The sequence below is a fragment of the Anticarsia gemmatalis genome, chromosome 1, assembly GCF_050436995.1.
Source record: "Anticarsia gemmatalis isolate Benzon Research Colony breed Stoneville strain chromosome 1, ilAntGemm2 primary, whole genome shotgun sequence".
Lineage (NCBI taxonomy): Eukaryota > Metazoa > Arthropoda > Insecta > Lepidoptera > Erebidae > Anticarsia > Anticarsia gemmatalis.
Window position 1 is genome coordinate 2,217,867 of NC_134745.1, and position 17,074 is coordinate 2,234,940.

Genomic DNA, 17,074 nt, shown 5'->3' on the forward strand with positions numbered 1-17,074 from the left:
ATCGCAGTCGACCTTGTATGAAGTATTGTTTTACCATAAATATGTTTTATATTATATTACCTCAGTGGTTCTGTCGCCGTCCTTCCCAGCAAGGTAAAAAACTGCTTCGAGAAATTATAGCCGAAGCGGAGAGTAAGGTTACATATTAATGCACGAAACAGGTGGTTGATGGGCAGCCGGTGTCGTTTTATTATTATATTATACTCTTATTTAATTAGTTAAATAAGAATAAAGCTCTTCGATAGAATTTGAGATTGTCTTCATTACGAGAAAGTAATCAATTAAGTAAATACGCAATAGACACAGACACATTTACCTCACCTACACCTAAATAACAATAAAACTCTTGCCATTACGCCCATGTAGTCATAAAATAAAAGTTATTCAAATTAAACAGAAAAAAATAAAGAAAACAACCAAATAAAAAGTTTACCGAGCAGCGGTTAAAAGCAAAATAAAAGTACTTAACAAAACGATGGTTTGGGGCAGTGAAACAGGGCCGCAATAATTCCACCGACTCCTTATTGCGAAACGTAACGTTAACTTGATACCAGATAATGCAAATTGGACTTTGATAACTAAGAAATACGCCTCGGATTGCAATTAAAACAATTGTAAATTTGTTGAGGAGCAAAAAGCGAGGGAGGTAAATGGAGGGGCCCTCGAAATAAATGACGAAAGACGGCCGTGGACAGCGCCCCGCGTCCAAACTAAATTACTTTACACAATTAGCTTTTGAAAATGTTTCCCTCGGAAATAAAGCAATGAAAACGAATATTTAAGATTTGAATGCCTCACATTTCAACAAATCGCGGTGGCTTCTACAAGCATATTGTAGTAACGTTTTACTTTACACGATATTCTGCAGCAGCAGAAACGCAAACTGTGTAAAAGAACAAAAACACTAAAGTTAGTACTACAATGTAAACAACTAGTAGAAAACATCAAAGAAATTCAAAGTTAAACTCAATGAAAAACCAATTTCTACTTAATTCCAACGATGTCGGAGTAATAAACGAAAAATAGAATTTAAATGGAATAAATATAAGAACAAAAAGGCTTTCGAAGCGAAAATTAGATTCGAAAGCTATACACCGCTAGCGTTCGTTGTCGCTTAGACAAAATGAAGTTTGATCCTGTTTTTATTACGAGCTGAGATACGAAGGAATCAGATCAACTTGAGACATTCTCGGGATCAAAACTCTTTATTGCTAATCTTTGATTTTGTACACGTCAAGACAATAAATAGACACCGAAGTAATAATGAGAATCTTTTCTTTTATTTTTCCTTTTTTTTTAAAAAGACAACTTTCGCACTAAAAGTTGCTCGTGTCGAAGGGACTTTCACAAACATACAAAAAAACTGACACAAGGTACAACTAGACCCGAAACAATTATCGCACAAATAAATTGTTCCGTGTGGGAATCGAACCCACGACCTCCCGACGCATGGTAGCGGCGTGGCAACCTAAAGCACTGCGCCACGGAGGCAGTCCTTAAGAACAAGTAAGTGATGATTTAATAATATAATCAAGGATACGTAAGAGCAATCAAAACAAAATCTTTGTTCGAATTCGATTAATATTTGAAAGGAGTTTGCGTGCAATTTGTAAGATAAATGAATGAAGTTAACTGCGATCACTTACAAATGAATTCGAAATTTCCATTATACGGCTCTTGTTTCTACAGTTGTTGGAAAGTTTTCATCAAATCAATAAATTTTAAATGGTAAAATAACAAAGACTGTATCAGGTTTAATAATAAATAGAGCTAATGAAATGTATTTAATCAGAACTTTCAAATATATCTTTAACACAATTATGCACTTTATCTCAATTAAACTTTCTCATTCGAAACTGTTCCAAAAATATATATTTAGTTCAATTATTGTGGTCATTAAGAAGGTGACACCGCATTTTTAGAATGTGGAACATTTATTAAAAGGTTTAAACTCGCTACTTTGATCAAGTCTTCGGAAGCCAACAGACTTTTTTTACCGTACAATACGGCAGTTGACTATCAGTCAAATCAGCTACTCTTTATGAAATGTCAAAAACACATTTTAGAAATATGACATAGTGACGTCACGGTGTCTTATTTTCGTTGGTATCACAGAGTGCCTTAAAATGTTTCAGTCTGCAATAATTACAATTTCAACATTATTTACGAAAACGATGCACAGCGTGAGCGCTTTGGGTGAACCTATTAAGAGTACAAGAATATTTTTTTCGTTAACCCAGTCAACCCAATTTAAAATATAGCGACAAAGTAAAAACATAACCCTTATTTTATAGTATAAGTTCTGTTGACAAGCCAAAGACACTACTTAATTAACCTCAGAAAGAAAAGCTTGTTCAAACCGACAGCTGACGTGATTTTACAAAAGAATATCTTATTTTAAATGTTCACTATTCACAAGTAAGGTAACAAATTGATTCAAAGGTTTCTATTTCAGATTTCCTTGGGAGATATAACGGCGACATTTCACTTCTTCCAGTCCATTAGTGACACCTCGGGTCTATCAAGAGCCGGGATCCGTAATAAATGAATTTTGCATCGCGACGGCTTCTCTCTACGAATGCAGCTACGATAGTATTGAATTACATTTTTCAGGAACAAATTGAATGCCATTGGAAACTAGGTAGCGATATTTCTTGAAAGAAATGAATTATTGTTGAAGTACTACAGAACTTTACTTGTCAATTTTCTTGGAATAACAAGAATCACTTATTAATTTATGTTTGTTGAATTATTGAGTTAACAGTTCTACGTTTTTTATATTTTATTTAAACGCAAAACCTACTAAAAACTGAATAATTATTAATAATAATAAACCATTCTTAACACCTGTCGTATCACTCGCAAATTCCTTACATTCTAAAAAACCAAACCAAAATTCATGTACCAAATGAACGCAGATCATTACAGTACATTCAAAAGGAAAACCGAGATGAAACCAGCGCTTTTAGTTACAACGTTCACTAAATACAACTGTTTACCTTTAATTACACTCTCGCACAGTACCACAAAATCCACTTTCAACTCCTCGAAGTTTATACAACTTCTCATCAGGCTCTTTAACATTCGCTGTGTAAAAACTCTTTCAAAGCATTGAGGTAGTTAACCACCACTTCATAAAGTGTTAAAATTTTTCCGCATTAAAACCTGGGAAATACAGCGAACGGAAAAAAGGGTTTAAAAAACATCACGACTTTTATTTCGTTGGGATATTTCTCATTTTTTCTACTTCGGTTCTAGCTAGTCATTTTAAATTGTGTTTTAGATGTAATGTCTTCGCATACCTTTCGTTGTAGTTTTATTGTTGGAAAAACTATGTTCTATAAAATTCCAGTGCATTGCACTTTTCGTTGGGCACAATGGTTGGCAATTTACTTTGTAGGTTAATGTTGCTTAACGTTGTCTATCTTTATTTTGTAGGAATGCTTATTATTTATTTGTGCAATGTAGTTTAATGTCTAAAGGAAAGGATTTTCCAGTAGATTATTGTCAACTACAGAAACATAAAATATCCTGAATAAAGCGACACTGTCGGGAGTCCCTGATTTATGTTAATAATCCACAATCAGTTGCATTGTAAATTACGTGTGCAACGTATTACAAAATCTGTTGGGATTTTGTAGTTATACATAAAATTATACTTCATTTGTGACTTTTGGGTTGCAGTTTAGATGTTGCATAATCATGTCAATAGATAAAGGCTTCATAAGAGCAATAGCGCAATTCTGTATAATCTGTACTGTCGAGTATCGAGAGTTTGGCATTTAGAATGTACAGCTAATTTAGTTCCCACGACGCCCGTTAGAGGCGCTGATCAGATTTTCATTAAAAAATATCTCGATGACAAGCCAGATGTCGGTAGTCGATAGTAGTAGAGAATCGAGCTACAGATCTTTATTACGAGGGATCTTCCAAAAGGTATTGTTTACTTAACCAGAATATTATTTTGGTCTCCGATTATCCTTTCACAAAGCAATTTTACCTGCCGATCGAACTTCATCGAAATTAAATCCTGTACGATTACCGAGTTCTCTAGCCTATTTTATTTATTTTATTTTAGGTTAATGAATGTGAAGAATTTGGCGCTCCGCGATATGGTATAGTATGTGCCTTTCTTCATACTGTAGACTACGAACTAGAAAGGACGATATTATCCATAATTAAAGGAGTATATTTTCCATTGATCTCTTCTATAAAATTTATTTATAAATAAATTGTGTTCACAAAAATAATATTCGTAGAAAATACAATATTACTGTGGAATATTCTCGATAAACACGTCAAAGCTATATTCGCTTCATTGGATTGGATGAATCGTCAAATCTCAAACTGTAACGAAACGCCTACGCGAAATGATAAAAGGGAAGAAACCTAGAAATAAAATAGATTTCTGAATATAGATTTGTATTGAAATGAGTTTGACATTTCAGAGTTCAATTACCTTGTTTGCGTGAAGACTTACAGGGGACAAAGTAATTATTATAGCGGCCAAAATAAGAAACGTGTCTTAAAATAGATTTTTACAAATATATTTGAATTTAAACGGGCCTAAAATTTTGTTTATCATTACTTAATCGAAGAGGTATTTTAGACCCGAAGGCATAGGCAGAGTTGTATGAAATACACCTGCGTTTGGCCCTTAACAAATTTAGTCCTAAGTAATAGGGGGCGAGCCTATAGCAATGTATACAATGGGCACTTTGCAAACCCCTGACTATTATTCAGAAACATTGTGAAATTAAAAAAAAAACATTAAAATTTTGTTGAACCCGGGTGTCGAACTCGAATCTTCGCGATCAGCAGTCGTTTACTGCTGTCTAGATCGCTGAGGCACAATCAATTATACTTTAGGTTCAATCAATAAATGCGATACAAAACACTTCAATATTTCGATACATAAGGTCAAGTGTAATTTTAGCGCACGTCCGTATAATCGAAATGCGTGCCACCAGGGGTTGATATCGAGGGGAGTATCTATCGTTAGTCAGCTGTCGGGGGGTGACACCCCTACTTTTATTTGTTTTTATACGAGGGCCGTGAAATTCTTACCGATTCGTATGGACGTTATGTAAGGCCAGCTCCACATGTTGGTCCCAACGCTCGTACCAACGTTGGACTGCAAATTCGGTGAGACGTACACACCTTGGCTAATAAACTAGTTTAGCAGCGCGATTCTGTACAGTCGGTTCTGTCGAATATCGAAAGTTTGACATTTAGAATGTACTGCCAAAATAATTTCTACAACGCCCGTCACAGGCGCTCATCAGATTCCTTTGATGAAACCGACACGAGCCGGCCAACTACCAACGCTCATCCCAATTTTGGGACCAATGCCATTTTCTAGATCCACACGATGGACGAATAGGGGGCCTATATTGGGGCCAACGTGTGGAGTCGGCGTAAGAAATAAACATATAGAAATTGTATTGGATATGGAAACGTTAAGTTTGTCACGTGTGCTATAATGTTGGATAGCGATGATTGGACAGCAGTAGTGGTCGTAAATGGTTGTGTTTTGGGATTGTTTCGGGCATTAATAATAAAAGGTGTCCCTTGTGCTGCGGTCGATAGAATTTGCGAATAACGATGCGGTTACAAATTTACTATCTAATGTTAGGTATTGGTAAAAATGCTAGCTTACGCGTATAAAGTACATTATTTAGTAAGAACAATGAGAATAACTCAAATGCTGTTGATATACTTAACTCTAGGTATTTTTTGATCATTTATTGGTTATTTATAATCAACTTCTTTGAGATAGATTTTCTTTGAGCAAAGTTAAAGCCAAGAAATGTAGTGACTATTTGAGAAATTACGTAACAGAAAGATTGATACGAATCACAAAGTTTCCACGACATTGCGACGCGTGAGGATAAAGGAAAAACATCCATAGTCAATAGACCGGTCTATAAACTGTACAATAAATATCTATGGACATAAAAGTGAGCGCATAAGCCATAAATCACAGTGGCCGGAGGAGGAGAGGCAACATAAAGAAGGTCGCCTCACGTGAGACAAAAGAATCGGTGACAATCGCCTCTCAGAATAGGCTGATAAATGGCAAAGCGAGATATACTTAACTATAACACCGAACAATAGGGAAGGAAGGATCTATCGAAAGCAATTTCACCCAAAAATAGCACTAAGTTGGAGTGCCCTTAAAAGGTGTCTTTAAAATTGCTAAGACGTGGCTGTTATAATGAAGGGAATCGTCCCTTCTCGCGGGAGGGGGACAATTTGGTCGACACTCCTTTTTTCCGACGCAAAGGGCAAGTGGCGAGCGAGTTTAATCTTAACTTCATTACGAGACGACACGAATTCATTGTGGAATTCTCCTCGAATTATTTATAACAAAAATGTAATAAAATTCCCATTTCGACGGTTTGTTTCTTCTTTTACAAATTGAATTGGATACGTTTTGGGGCACAGTCCACTGTAAGACTTTCCTTAAAGTCGAAAATACAATGTTTTATTTTAATTTCATTGGCGAATTTTTAAACATTGTCGCCAATAGTCGCTTATATACCGTTTCTTTGTTAAGCTCGTGTGCATGAAATCTATTAAATTCTGGTACCTTTCACACGTAATTAGGGTCTGACCTGAGTCTGGCATTGTACCCGGCCGCAACTTGTTCCAATAATTTTAAAGAGCGAGATAAGGCGGCCGACACGCACGCCACATAATTACCCCGATTCAAACCCCCTACCTGACCTAAAAATCGCCGATCTATAGAATTCCTTCGGTTAACAAAGCTTTTGTGCTTGAAATTCGATGGCTTATAATTATTACAATTACTACATTACTTTATTCAAGTGAGTCGCTTTATTTGGAAAAGAATACGAATTATTTCTAAAGCTTTGTCGTAAATAATAACTGTTTTAATTGTTTGTGCTATTACAAAATACAGTACAGAAAAATCTCTTTGTCTTCCAAGCAATCTAAAAAGAAATACATCACCTTACACATCTTTCACAAAAAAACACAGCAAACACATAGTAATTACCTGTACAAAATCCAGAAAATCCGGGGCAAACAGAACCTCTCGTAACTAAAGACCACATTACCGGGAAAAGAGATAATGTAAGGTACCGCTGAACACTCGTTACACGGTGTTCCCCAGGGAGGTATTTTTGTGCGGATACGACTTTAGGCTAATGACTCTCTCGCCTGACAAAGGGAATTAGTCACGTGACGCTATGTACAAACAACACTGATGTTTTTCTTTTTAATTTTTGCCCTTGTTTTATCGGAGCAGGCAAAGGAACTACATAAAGCCTAGTTCGCGTCAAACACTCTGAAGTTAAAAGTAACGGATTTTTTTTAACAACACTAGTGCGATTCTGTACAGTCGGTACTTTTGAATATCGAGAGTTTGGCACTTAAAGTGTACAGCAAAAGTAGTTTCTACGATGCCCGCTAGAGGCGCTGAACCGATTGTTATACAACATTTTTCGGTAGTCGATAAATATATTTGGACGTTTCGGCCAGTGACATTCACAGGTAGTTTTAATTTAGTCGTTCAATAAAGTTAGTACCAGATATGAAATAGTAAATTTTTCAAAGCTTTTTTTGTTTTTATTTTTTGGAACAGTGCACTGAAATTGTGGAAAAAACTACCAGTTTTTTAAAAGAAAAAAAACCACACGTCCAATGATCTGTACGGCGCGGCGTTAGTAAAATATTCTTTTTTGTATGCAAAATGGTGCATCACTTTCGGTCCGTTTTTAGTTCAACAAAATAATATCGGGTTATTTGCGAAATAACCTTTTAACCTAGTATTCAAACTGTAATTTTACGTTAAGTCTTGTGTACACGCGATTTAAAATCGATAATCGAGAGCCTTTTCTACGAAACTTTTGTAACGCTACCAACTTTTCAGTAGTTCGATTCTCTACCACTATTGACTATCGTCAACCGGCTTGTCATCGAGAAATTTTGTATGAAAATCTGATCAGCACCTCTAACGGACGTCGTAGGAACTATTTTAGCAGTACATTCTAAATGTCAAACTCTCGATACTCGACAGTACCGACTGTAGAGAATCACGCTACAGAGAGCGATATTTAAAAATGAATTTGTTAGAGCACTGGGGTTAGTACAGTGCGTGTTTTTGACACATTTTGAAAGGGTAACTATTGAATGCGTGGGTGAATAAATAACCGAATGTCGTGATTAGTTCGTTACTGGACTACAGAATTTTTCGATCGATTGACCATGACCGTGGTGTGGTAATTTTGATATTACTGTTCAGAAAATCGGATATTAAAGTAAACAGTAGCACGATTTTTTACAGTCGGCACAATCGATTAACAAGAGTTTGACATTTAAAAATACTTGAAAAAAAGTTCTTGTAAAATACGCTAGGGGCGCTGTTTTGTTTTTTTTAAATAAATGTAGTCTTGAATTAAGTCGACAGTGGTCGATAGTAGTTGAATATTGTTTAACCAAATATTTATACTTATCATAATTACAGCTACAGCTACTTAATAAATACAAAGCACTTACATCCATACAATGAAGAATAAACTTGACGAGGTGAAGAAGGTAATCTGAAAAAAGAAAAGCAAGCATTTACAACAAAGCTAAGCGTTACAATTAAGCTGCCATATTGGCTTCAAAAGCTTCCATAGGCAGCTTTTGTGGAGCCTCCAGTACAGTTACTATGAGGGCACACGCAATGCGGCCTGCGGGCGAACCAAATATGGCTCGATTACCTATATTTTGTTTGACTAAGTAAAGTCGTAAGTAGCAGTCGAAGCATAGTGTGCAATACAGGAGACATCAAAACCAGAATACAAGTACAATAGAAGTTTGCTTTGTACCAAAATAAGTTGGTGCAGTGTTTGTGGTACGGATTTTGGTATAGTTTTGTTTGTCTCGTGTGAGTTTTTGTGTGTACATAGACGTAAGCAAGCGTTTTGGTGTGTATTATACAAAGAATTATCCCTTCTTGTACATGTTCAGTGATTTAAACATGGTATTATTTCTTCAACATACTGGCAAAGTTTAGCATTTAAACTGAAGCAATTATACATCGCCTTACATCAAAAATACACAACACAGATAGCATCTCAAACATAGAATACGCCCGAATACTTCAAAATCCTTTAAAGCTTTTGAAAAAGGAGAAAATATCCACATAAACGTTCCTTTGACAACGCTGCAAGGCAAAGCATTAGCCAGTTCCGTTCAATACAAACATTTGTATAATGAAATAAGTAAAAGAAGTATTTCCCACTTGGTGATATCTGTCCGGATGTGAGAAAGCTAAAAAGCCGGATACTTCGCGCGTCCCAGTAAAGATAGCGGTACAATGACACCAGATTTCCACAGCGTCTAAATGGACAATATGGAAGCGTAAGCAAAGAATTGCGTGTGATAATTTTTGTTTTTGAGAAACAAACACAAGATTTTATTTATGTATTTTGTTCTAAATTTGTCTTAAACTAACCTTATTAACGTGTATGAATAGATGAAGGGAAGTTTGAAGGGATCGTACAAATTGGCGTTTTTTTTCGTCTCCGCCCTTATGAGCAAAAGGTGTGTTTTTATATATGTATAAATGTATGTTTGTCTATTATTTTACACCATATTTGGCTATGTCACAAACTTTTAACAGAGTCGATGTACCTCACAGTATATTTTTCAATAGAAATAAATAAGAAAACTTCTAGATTCTAGTAAGTTCTTTACAAAACTACTGTAATTTTACATCAGCTATGACACAAACTGGAGAGTACAATAATCAGATAATCTTTGTTATCAAGGTTCAATGTCGGCACTCTCTATCTTATCACGAGTACAGTCTGACAGATGCGTGCCGAATATTATCACTTGTTATAAAATTAACATGAACAACATGGACTATTGATGAAAATGTTAACAGGCAAAATCATCTAAGTACACAAAAATTCTATTACGAAATCTCGATATTTTCGGATCGTATTCGTATCGGCACTTGGCATAAAACCTCAACGTAGACTAAGAAAAAATACCTCTAACATTTAGTCGTTAAAAAAATAAATTTATCAAAAAAGCATTGATTGGATTCCCATTTAAATATATTATGTTTATTGTCTTTTGCTGACTAAATAGTAGTATACAATCGAGGACTCTCATTAGCAAATACAAAGAGGAGATGAGACTTTCCAACTTGATTCCAGGACCACTCAGTGTGTCGTCACCTTAAAGCAAAGATTGCCTTACGCAAATAATCGTTGTGACATTCTTATCAAACGCATTGCCACATGCAGATAGTATAATGGCGTATTCTGTTGCGATTCAAAAGCACTTTAAAAATGGGAGTGTAAAAATAAATATAAAAACATAATTTACCAGAGATTAAATATAGTACCAGTTTTAATGTAGTACTTTGTTTATTTAACAGTTGTTCCTTTCGCAATCAAAAAGCAGCCAGTCTCTAGCGACAGCCTGTAATGAGTTGATAATGACGATGAAATATTAAACGATGATGAAAGTAATAAACTGTGCCATGAAATACCCATTAAATCAGTACCAGCCCTTAATAGGTGCGCTTAAAATTCACTCAATACAAATGTATGGCAAAACGATATTAATATACGAGTGGTGATATTCGAACACCAATATTAATTGGTAATAATTCAAGTTTCTGCGGTAACGAGTAATTTGTCACATCAAAACGTTCTTGCTCTGATTTCAAACGCCTTGAAATCACACAAATTGAAATAATTCATGTTATAGAACACTCGGATATTAAATTTAATGGCACAAATGATTTCTCGGCGTTCAGTAATAAAACATATTCATTATTTCGATGTTCTTGGCTGTGTTTAAAATTCTCTTTAGGTGCGACTACTTTGATCATAATAAGTGCTGTCAATCGTCTATTCAACGTTTTGAGTTTACAAAGCGAATCAATGGCTTTTTGAGAAACACGTTTTAAATGCTATCAAAACAATCTTGCGATCAACTTCCAACAATTGATTTTTAACAAAAAATAAGCCTACTAGTTAAGTTTTCCACTAGATACTGCAAGTACCAAAGAATTCACCACACCACAAATATATTTTCTTTTTTTTTCGGAAAGTGAACCACCGTTAGTATAACACTCCCAGTATCGTTGGAATCGGAACATCCAATATAAAATGTAAAGCGCAAACATATTCCTGCATTTCACATACGTACTCGAACGTTTAACATAAAAACTTGTATAGTATAGTGCTATTTCGTTTTATCTATACAGAGGGTCGTTTTACATTCCCAACGAGCGTGTTTCAATTGCCTTTTGCAGTTTCACTTTTCGCTTTTCAACTTTCAACGCGTGACTTTTGGCGGCGATTGACGTTTGAACTTCATATCGGTAATCGATGCGTTCGACGAATGGTATCGAAACAAAAAGTATTCGATTCAGTTCGGTATTGACTATTGTTACAGGGTCGGCTAGTACCTACTGTTGCGCGATTTGTTACATTCAATACTATAGTACAGTTTTCGCATCGAAAGTATTGAAATTCGAAATTGTGTAGAGAAAATTGTTCCGTCACGAGACGCATGAGAGGTTAAGAGCGCTGTTCAGTTTTCAATACAAAATATTTAAATAGCTAGTGATAGACAATCACCCAATGAATATCAAATCGTAGCAGCTGATGTATTATATACAACAGATTTGTTTATGTATTTGTACCGATGAGAGGATTCATACTCATTACATCATGGATTTTGTTAACACTGTATTATCAAATGGTCTATTATCTCATTTTATTTTCATCTGCGTCGCATAGTATCTCACTATAATCCTACGTTAATCCCATTTTGCACGTGATCGCTGCAAATATCTACCGCCGTGACAACAACCCGTTATCTTCCACAAAGCAATAATAACTGCATAATTCATAGATAGGTCCCTGCGGCGATATAATCTAATATCTAAAGCAGGTGCACATACAGTTATCTTGGCCTGGATTTCAACTGCTAGTGTCACTATTTATATAGTAGATTTCTTGTTCCGGGACAACACACTAGACGCTTGCAAGAACTACTTCATTTTACGCAATTCTTTCCCACTGTTACAGTTTCTTCCCGGAACGAGGAAAGGGTTAGGTTTTGAGTCCACTATGCTTGTAAAATACGGGGTGAAAAAGTATTATAAAGCCCAAACTGTAATTCAAAGTCACAGAGTATACAAGGTTTCATTGCGGTGTTTTCTTTCACCGTCAAAGCCAGTGACGAAGATTTTTAACTCAAGTAGGTACAGTCGTACGTTCTACAAAATAATTTAATAAGTCATATCTTTTTGATCTCGTAAATTATGACTTATTTGCCACAAAAGGAAGTAACGCTCCCCTTAAAAGTTTAACTAGGTCGTTTCACCAAAATTCGTAGTTGGAAATATATTTTTCACTAGAACAAAGAGTAATTTGACCAAAAGCATTAAGTTTAAAACAATGTTATTGCCAAAAACATTGAACAGTGGACATGAGATATAGTATCAAGTGAATATAGTCCCTGACCTACTCCCGTTTTGGGTATGCGGGGTAAAACAAAAACGACACACCTAGCTGCCAACACTATATTTTAAAGGCTATATTTACTGCTTGTTTTGGAGATTGTACGAGCAATGCCATTTGTTGAACACTAGTGTTTGTTGAGTGGGTAGATAAAGAAAGACTGATATGCTTTTATTAGAAATTAAAGGTAAGATTGGACTATTTTTACTTCCTCTGCTTTTTAGAAAACGCTAAGATTAGTGATGAAACTTTTTTGAAAGCAATAAACAATGTCATAATTTGTCTATTAATTACGCAGACAAAGGGCAAAGTTCTCTTCGCGTGCAAGCTAGCTGTATTAACTACTAGCATTTATATTATTATCACATTATTTTAGCTGTGTTTCATTCTAACATTAAACCTTCTGTATAGTTAGGTGCCAAGTAAAATATGAAGCACAGAACTGAAACCTACCTAACAAAGAGGCAAATGAAAGGAGAATGGGCACTCCTGGGCGGTCGGCGGCCATTAATGAAAGTAGTGTCAAATTAAAGTAATGATAACTAGGAACAACTTTTACTAAGAACGTTTCGCTGCAATCCTTTCAGGAAACAATATATTGACATGTAAATATAATGGAATTTCATAGAACAAATACAATTATCTCGTGTCTGTAATGCATTTAATGTTGTGTATTAACGTTACATCTTCTTATAACGATTGCAATGCCATCAAAATGAACAATAATCGTAACTCGTATCTATCTATCATATGGTTCACCTAGTTTCAAAGTTGTTCAAGCCGCCCGAATGTTATCTTAGTTGACAACAACCGGGACCGACTTTTTACGTGCCCTCGGAAGCACGGAGAAGCTCAGTTCAAATACCACAATGCGGTCACCCATCTATAGAATGACCGCGCCAACGGTTGCTTAACCAACAGATCGTTTACCGACCAGTGAGCGCAACTGGCTATGAACGCCTCGTTTTTAAGCTGAGCATTCAAGACAGATAAATCGTCTCAGTGAATATATTATAGAAGAGCAAGATGTTTATTTGTTACGATATTTATATATTTACATGTTATGATTGTTCGAATATTAATAATGTCTACATTTGTATGCAATAATATAAATAGTACTTTTTATTTAATCTCCGAACATAAGCCAAAAATATGTTTTTATACTATTAAAAGTGGTCAAAAACAAAAATGTATTTTGTTCGTCATATAAGTGCGTCGCGGCAATAAAACTTCTACACGGTAATTATAGGACTAAACTACATTAAAAAACAAAAAATCAAGTTTGGCCGCGGATCGCCCAGGCTCCATACTATTTTGCCCATTCTCCTTTACCTAGCAGACAGCCAAAACCTTGTCAAAACATAAATCTGTTGGAAGCTTTCTGAAGTTGAATTATTTGTCTGTGTGAATATTGTTCAGATAGTTCTAATAAATTGATGCTTTAATTTTTCCGAATGTGTTAAAGCTATAATTCGTACTCGATTTAAAAATGAAGCTAAAGTTTGAGTATGAGTTTGATTAGTTAAGTTAGATAAAAGTAAAATTTTAATGCACAGCTCCCCATTGTCAGACGATTTAACTCCTAATAAATTATCTTATAATAAGCAGTGTGTAAGTGTGAATAGAGTTAGGAAGTGTGGACAAAATAAGCAATACGTTACTGAAGAACTCAACTGTCAGATTTTAAATCAATATACCTAAATGTTTATAAGTATTGTTTACTTTTATAACTGATAGAATTATTGTAATTTGTTCCTGAAAAGGCATCGCAGATAAGTAAACTTAAATATCGAAGCGACACTTACTTTGCGATGATAATGGCTTCAATATTTTAATAACAAAAACTTTACATCAAACAAAAGGGCCTTGTATCGAAAGGCCACATTCAAAATTAATACAGTCCCGACTCAGACGGAGAGAGTGAGATAATTGCTTTGGAAACGTTTATCGCTAACTTTTCGCCACAGTGTCAATCTTGTACAGCTTCTAAAGCACTTAACTACATTAAATTACATTTTAAAGCACTTAACTACAGGTCACCGATTATATTGTATTGTACACCTTACACTTATCTACAAGTCTAAAACAATTCAGATTTGTAATCTTAGGAATTGGAGAGCCCTGAACAAGAATTGATTCAAATTCTTATTCGAATAATTCAAATGGCAGCCATTTTATTCCAATACATGAATTGTCTACTTCGTTACCTTATACGCCTTCGAAAAATAAGCAGAGCCATTAAACATCATTTTCACCCCTTGCATCTTCTCGATAAAGAATCCGAGATCGAATCACGAGGATAATGTGGCAAACGTAATGAAAACGATCCCTTTTAACCTACTTACCGAATGAGCAAATACACCCATACGAGCCTAAAAGCCTCCCGTCGTAATCTCTCGTATCTTCAACTGTATGAATAAATTCCTCGTATATGGAGTTTTAAAACGGTTTTATGTGCCAGTGTACAAAGCAAGAGCGGTAAAGCTCCCACTAGTTTCCAGTGGTGGTTTACCGGTATGAGAATGCGTGTAAACCTCCACTAACTTTTATTAAACCTCATTATGAACAATTTTTAGCCGGGTTTATTACGTTTTCGGTTGGTGTGGAGCGTAATTTTGAATTCCTTGGATTTAAAACTCGTATTCTGCTATCGTATCATAGGGTGTTTTTGGGGAGAAAAGTTAGGGTGGAAGGTATTTTCCCAGACTTACGTGAGTTATTTTTTTGGTAACGTACGGTAGAATGGGTTTCTCGCTACGTTGGTTGTTTAAAAGATGGGAAGTCGGATGCAGGATGCATTCATTATGCTTATAACATGTGGCTTAGGTAGAAATTTTACCGCACAAATGTAGGTACCTTTATTTTTAGGAATTCGGCCACTGTTGCCAGCTTGTACCTACGTTCTATGACAATTTGTGGTGCGGCCTAATTATCTAGCTAGTTATCTATAAACAGGATGTATAAGGCTGTATGATGAACAGATTAAAAATAAAACAAAGCTAGTGTGGCGATTACGTAAGAACAAAATTTAATTCTGCATTTTCACGATATTGCATCATTTTTTTCATCCGATTACGTAACAAGCTAATCGTTCGAACGAGTGGGATAAACTGAAGCGCTAACAAACTTAATCGCAATACATCGGTTAATACCTGCCGTGAATAGTGGTACAAAGCAGCAAGATATTGTAGGACATTCCCTCATAATTTCTAGTGTCTAGAGTTTAAAAGGATTTAATTACGCAGGACTGAATTAATACGCATTTTTTCCAACCGTTTTTTCTTACAAGTCAGCTTTATTACTAGAATCACTTTGGAGTTTTTGATATATTGTTTACCAAAATGTTACCACTAACAAAATAAGTGTGATTTTGCGAGATTTAACAAGATTACAAAACGAAAGTTTACAAAACAAGAGTAATGTGGCAACTGGCAACTAGCAATGATCTGGAAAAGAAATAATATTTACGCTTTAAAAAAATCTGCTACATAATAAATCAGTTGCGGCTTTCATAACTCTTTCTTTATAACAAGGTGTGCAGTTTTCAATAAAGCATGGTAGCTGTAGTCGTGAGCAGATTATAAGCTCGCGTTTGAGTTGCGAGAGCTCGATATCAGCAGTTACCGCTGCGAATACGGTAATATGCATAAGTGCAGTTTCCTTTACCGTACCGCGTGATAATTGCTAACTCAATAAGGTCTTTTTCAACAAAAATGTTAAGAATGTATTACGCAGTATTTAAGTACTATCTTTATGGAACTCTGATTACCGAAAAATAATCAGAGTGGCCACAATTTTTTAGTATAATCAAGTAGTTTTTCTTTTCCCAAATATTCTCTAAAAGAAGAAAACCTATTTGATGCGTTGTAAGATGCTATTTATATTTATTTTCGTCAATCTCGTAGCTTGCTGTAATTCTTTCACACCAAAGCATCTCTGGAAGGCGTCCTATTAATCTACTGAATCGATTTCAAGCAGATAACTAATTGTTAGTGTAGCCAATGCACTTGAATGCACATGATTAGTTACTGAAGATTATAGCATCATAGATGTGGTGATATGTGAGACTGAGAGCCCAAAGCAAAATAATGTTAAACATTGTTACCTACATTTTCAGAATCATTTTAATCGATTAAATTGTTTTTTTCTCTTATTAAGCTTCAAAGTATATTTACAAACGCTGTCAATTTTTTTTGTTTAACAGCAATAATTACATTGACATTTTCACATAAAAAGGTGCGATTAAAAATCTGACAGTATATACGAATACTATACTCGTGACTTTGCCTTTAATTGTAGACTTATATGCAAGTATGTTTGTGTCCACATAGCCTGTGTAGCCTGGAGGATGATTGCTTGACCGCAAATCATGGATTATACAGCAGTATACGATGACATAAACAGAAAATGTTAGGCCAAGGTGTAGTTGTGCTTCTGACTGTAAGACTTGTGTAATGTTAACTACAACTGTTACATGAATATACCTATGTAAATAATATCTGTACAATGTACGTATTTTGAAAATTGAAAAAAAAAAAAACTGTAACTATAATCCCATAGCTGTCCCA

The 17,074-nt window shown here is 35.2% G+C and overlaps 1 protein-coding gene across 6 annotated transcripts in view; it reads right to left on the minus strand.

The window, feature by feature from the left end:
* The window catches only part of LOC142987420 (uncharacterized), a 199,714-nt gene that overhangs the window by 159,666 nt on the left and 22,974 nt on the right, over nt 1–17,074 (minus strand). For 5 of the 6 annotated variants that reach the window (XM_076136217.1, XM_076136200.1, XM_076136226.1 and 2 more), the window contains exon 2: nt 8,524–8,567. The exons of the other annotated variant lie outside the window; for it this stretch is intronic. The gene's annotated coding sequence lies outside the window, so the exon portion shown is untranslated. The remainder of the gene's footprint in view (nt 1–8,523; nt 8,568–17,074) is intronic. 6 annotated transcript variants of the gene reach the window in all.